Below are 6,000 nucleotides of genomic sequence, written 5' to 3'. Positions count from 1 at the left end.
TTTCTTACATTTTCGATCACCTAAAAAACTACGCAACATAAAAATAAATAAAAATAATTTTTAAAATATATAAATAAAGCTCTTTCATTGATACTCTACTTGAACTAGTAGGTCAATTTAAAATTTTTGAGTATCCCTTTTGTACCCCCTAACAAATAAAATAAGAATATTTTTACATATTTCCATTGCAATATGTGCGAGCCAATGATATGTAAAAACTACTTCAAATTTCAAATCATTAGTAGTGCCTGAGATATAACGCTGTGACAAATGGATGGACAGATAAAGTAGCACCATAAGGGGAACCCTTTGTACCTTTTTAGTACGCAACCCTAAAAAGCATAGTTTAAGACAATATTGCGCAGTTTAATATATTAAGTCAACGGTAAGCTGTTACGTAATATTGTTCCCGTCAAAACACTGCACATACTTACAAGGATAAAATTATGAATTAATACTGATAGGGCGGCACCTCTCAGTCGCGCGACATACTTCGTCCAGATAAGGGAAAAGCGTCGCTCGCTTATAAATGACTCTTTATTAAACGTGAAAGGAGCGACGTCGGCTAATGGGCCGATCATGCGCTCCCATTAAAGATTATTTAATATTCAAAAGCGGCCGACGATAAATCACGATCGCCCGCCATGCTTCTTTGACTACACTCTGCACTTTTGTACTGATCGTGTATTTCATTTTGTAAACGTGTTTTAATGGAATTAATTCTATATTGCCATAAATTGCGCATAAAGACAACATTTATGGTTTTGAGTCGGTAATAGTAAGTTGGGCGCTATCAGATGTTGTTCTAAGCGTAGAAGTGTCGCAAATTGGCGGTGTGCACCGACATTGTTACACAGTTTAGTTTCCATTGGTGTGTGTGCGATAGCTATCGGAATACTTCTCCGGGAACGCTTTCAATCGTATATGGTAGTATACAATGCCATAACACTTGTTGTATAAGATGTTAACATTGATAGTGTTGACGCGATCAAAGGCTTTGGCGAAGTTATAATTGCGAATAATGTTTTAACACACTTTTTATATGTCTCTGGGTGTGGTGATCTCGAGGAAATGATATATTTTTTTTTAATATGGCAGACAAGCTCATGAACCAATGTGTGATAGAAATTGTTAACCGTTGTCGTTATTATTAATTATACTAAAGTCAAAGTCCTATACGCGTTTTACATATTTTGAGAAATGTTAAAGATGAATTGGTAACATAAAATGTGTCTGTATCTTTAGAGCGAGATTGCATCGACTATCTTTCAGACTGAAATACAACAATGTATTTGATTTAATAATTGCTTAGCGATAAGGCCGCCTTTTGTACCATTTATTTTAAAAATTTACTGTATTTATTGTTATAAATAAATGTTGGTTCTTCACACACAATAGGAATAAAAGAGATGACGAGATTTTTTTATACCATTGAGGTGGCAAACAAGCATACGGCTCACGGGAAGTGGTTACCGTAGCCTATGACCACCTGCAATACCAGAGGTATTACGCGCGTGTTGCTAACCCTGAAGAAATCTCTTTACCCCCTTTTGAAGAAGCCCATGCTGTAATCTTTTGGGAAAACCTACCTATACTGGTGAGACACAAAAACAACCACATAAATACAAATAATTAAAAGAATACGAGTAAATATATGTCATATACGAAAATATGTATACAGACACGTATGTTGATAATAATAATTGTAATATTATTACCCGTTACATACGGGTATTCAGTGTATCTACCCACATAATAATAATAGTATTCAAAGAGAGGAATGCTATTATAAAATAAAACAGAATAGTTGAAAATGAGACATGTTGAAATAAAGTTGGCATCTCAAAATATATATTTTTGTTTTTGTCTATTTTTTCGTGAACAAATGGCAAAACAATAATTCGTACCCTTACGCGACTGAGCTAATAACAATAAAATAGAAAGGCGATCACGAACGCGGGGCGGCGACTGGTTCAATCAACGCGAGTCAGATTTATTTTTATGAAAATTGGCATAAAATCGGGCGGGTCAGCGGGGGCGCACTGGCCCCGCGAGACCGCACGCCCGACCGTTTACTGCATATCGTTTTCTCGGAGCCCGGCCGACGACTACGCTCGGAAATATTGCCAGTGGTCATAACTTTTTATATGCAGCGATGACATTGCAGAAAGTGGCCGGTGTCTCTTGGAATCGTTCGGTGCTGTTACTCGTTCAAACCAAATCCACCCACTTCAGGTGTCTTTGTCAAGAGTTTACGAAAAAGTTAAAGGAAGGTTTGAGCAAACTTTTAAGTTTTACAATTTGTAAGTGGAGAAGAGATTTATTTGTTAAGTTTGTTATTTTCGTACTTTCAGATGCAGCACTGCGTGTCGATAAGAGCGAAGGAATTATTGTTGTAAGCATTTATAGCTATATGATATATATGCCGTGTGGTCTCGACAAGGAATAGGCTACCCCTTCCTTTCTTGCAGGTATCGTAAGAGGCAACTAAAGAAATTTAATAATAGATGGATGGACAGCAGCAGTGTTTCTCTTAAAACCTCTCTAAAAGCTTAATTGCGGTTGCTAACCCGCTGGTCAAGTATGGCAACTAATGGCGAAACTTTCCTTATGGGGAAGACATATGTTCAGCAGTGGCCAGTTTACGGCTGAAATGAAAACGCTATATCAATATAAACATGTCAAAACCTCTTACAATTATTATGTTATTTAACGGATTATGTTATGTCACAAAGGCGTCATCCAGAAATAATAAAATAAATAAAAAAAAGTTTTACGGGTAGCAATAACCCATTGTCGTGATTTCATTTTGTGAGAAATAACGTAATATAAATACAGAATATAATTAATATTTATTATTAACATGTGTACATCATTTCAGCTATTATCCGTCCACTGCTGGATATAAGCCTCCCCATAGTCTGCCATAAAGAATGGTCCTGAGCCACCTGCATCCACTGACTTCCTGCAACGCATTTCAGTTCGTCACTCTATCTTGTGGGAGGGGGTCGTCCTACACTACGTTTACCCGTACGTGGTCGCCACTCACTATTCACGTACCAGCAATCTCTATACTGTCTTTAGAAGTACACACACATATATAGCGCGAGCTGTACGTAAGTGGCGTTGATGCATGATCATTGTTTTGATATATCTATTATAGTATGTAAATCAACATTTGAATCATAAATAAATAATATCATAAAAATAATGTTAAAATATATAAACCAACTTGTCACAGCTGTTATGATGGTGTCACACTATACGACAGCTCTAACCAGACTCGTTTGCACTGTCTAAGTTGTGTTGATGTGTCAAGCGGGTGTCGAACTCGTAAACGCATTTCACTATTATCGTCCACTCGACTTGCGAGACCATTCTTTACCTTAGGGTCCCAGGAACTGTTTCGTTTCCACATATTGCTAAATGTTACTAGTAGTATCCAACTTTGAATTACGATTTTATTATATATACTGTATTATAGTTACCTATAAGGTCTATTTTTTTTTTATACAACTTAGAATTGTAAACAAAGTGACGACCCACCTGATGTAAAGTGGTAACCGTTGCCTATAGACATGAGCAGTACCATGGACATAACAGAGTATACTGTTTCGCCCATGATACACCCCATGCGATGCTATTCCTGAGGACTCAGGTGTTATTCCTCTGTACCCAGTAAATTCACGCCATATCCCAACCTTCAAACCGAAACATGGCTATGCAAACAGAACTGCTTTACGGTTGAAACACGAATGAGACAGAGGTACCCAAGCAATCCCATATTAGGATTTTTTATCGTATAAGGCAAAACTTGTAAAGCAGTGTGGTGATTCAATCATCATTATAAAATTTTTGCATATGAGAAATGAAGTTATTCATAGGCAAGTTTGGCAGTTAAAAAACAAATGTTATGCAATTTTGTCATTACGTTATGGGTCAAAGAAATATCGTAAAATATTTTTGATTACATTAAATTTAATACAGAGAGGAAGATTAATAAAACAAATGATCAACCTTAAAGAAATTTAAATAATAGAAAAAATATAAAAGAAAAATATTATTTAAAGTTTTGACTTATTTTTATAATTAATATAATTTTAAGATATCATAAAATTTATTAGTGTACATTTAAATTTGTTGTTATTTTTTTAGGATTGTATAGAAAGGTAGACACAATTATGATTTTGATCCCTTTATTCTATGAAGTTATGTAGAAAGCAGAGGTATTTGTTTTTAGGTTAGTATAAAAATACATTAAATAGTATTAGGCATTATTTTTTAGTAATAATCACATTATGTTAATCGAAACTGTTAAAAGTCTGTTATCTTCCCAAAAATAATTAAATAATATGGTAATTTCGACGAGGTGCCATGAGACAGAAGCCGCGAGCACAACGGTTTAAAATAAAATAAGTATTTCAACAAAATTTTATACAATGCCCTTATCATTTTCAATCCATCATTTCTATATATTCTTATATACAAGTGGCTCAGGACCGTTTCCTTATGGCAGTCTATGGAGTACGCCTAAGTTCAGCTAAAGATAGATAATGTCTGAGATGATGATTATAATGATATCTATATGTTATAAGCTTATCTCGGTTTCATATGGTATTGGTATTTTTTAAAACATTTTTTTTTAATTCGCCTATGTTACTCGCTGATAACGTAGCTTTCTATAGGTGAAACAATTTTTAAAATAGGTTAAATAGTATATGAGTTTATCCATTATAAACAAACATACAAAAATCTAATCTCTGCTCTAATAAATAGTTTATAAATAAAAAACACCCATATACAATAATAATATTACATTTAGAAATAATGTGTCGACACCAATCGGGAATGCTCGGAACAAATCAGTTTTTACAAGTGCATACCTACAGGGAAACAAAGCACGACATAAAGTTTTACATGTACCATAAATCTAGAAGTTATTCTCGTGGGATGATAAGGGGACGGCCGCGGATTCGTTCGTTGGCGCAGTTCGCGCGGTTTGCTCGAGATTTGAAGTGACTGCTTAGGACTATAGCTCATGAGTTATTGTACAGCTCAACCGTATTGGACACGGACTTATATTTGGGGTGATCGAACTTCATTGTTTTGGTTATAGAGAAATGATAAAAGTTTGGACAATGTTGAATGTTGGTGTTCGTATTGTATAGTGTCTATACTTTGCTACGACTTTGCGTGCTATATATATCCCTGATTATTTTTATTATGATACTTAGAATGGCAAATGTGTTGACGGCCCATTTGATGGAAGTAACCGTTGCCTAATTACATGAACATGGACCATAGATATATGTAGTGGTTACCTCTCATACATCGATGTTAGATGTTGAGAGATTTACATGAAAACAAAACGGGGCTGGTCCCAGAAACAGAGTAAATGGTTTTGGAGATATAAATGTTAGTACAGGCAGATTCTCCAACGTAAGTTTTGTAGATATATAAAAAATATATAAACACACTGTTAATATTAATCATATTAGTCGTTAACTCTCCAATGCTAAACATAGGTCTCCCTCTACCGTGAGGTTCTGCCAATAGTTGCCACGGTTGGCAGGCGGGTTGGCAACCGCAGTTAGGGTTTGGTGATGTTTTAAGAAGGCCGCTGCTGCCTATCCTTCTATCATTTAATTCCCTTTGCCGCATCTTACAACACCCACGGGAAAGGAAGGGGTGGCCTGTTCTATGCTGGGACCATACTATATTAATTGCTACCATAATATTACGTGGCAAAGGCACAGATATTATAATAAGGAAAGCTGAAGTGAATCTATAGGTTTTCACACCTACACTAATTTATGATATAATTATGTTATATAACTTGTAGTTAGTTTTTATCGAGAAAATAATTACAAACACGCTATTCGTGTTTATAATGGTTGCAACTTTTAAATAATTGAGCTCAGCTTATTTGTCCGTTTTCATTAAATCTAATATCACTCAACCTGCTGGCGGGGTACAGATCGGTTAGTTAACCCATCGTGA

The sequence above is a fragment of the Galleria mellonella genome, unplaced genomic scaffold (assembly GCF_026898425.1).
Source record: "Galleria mellonella isolate WM207_F2 unplaced genomic scaffold, CSIRO_AGI_GalMel_v1 utg588, whole genome shotgun sequence".
Classification (NCBI taxonomy): domain Eukaryota; kingdom Metazoa; phylum Arthropoda; class Insecta; order Lepidoptera; family Pyralidae; genus Galleria; species Galleria mellonella.
The sequence above is the reverse complement of the archived record's forward strand: the minus strand, read 5'-3'. Positions refer to the sequence as shown.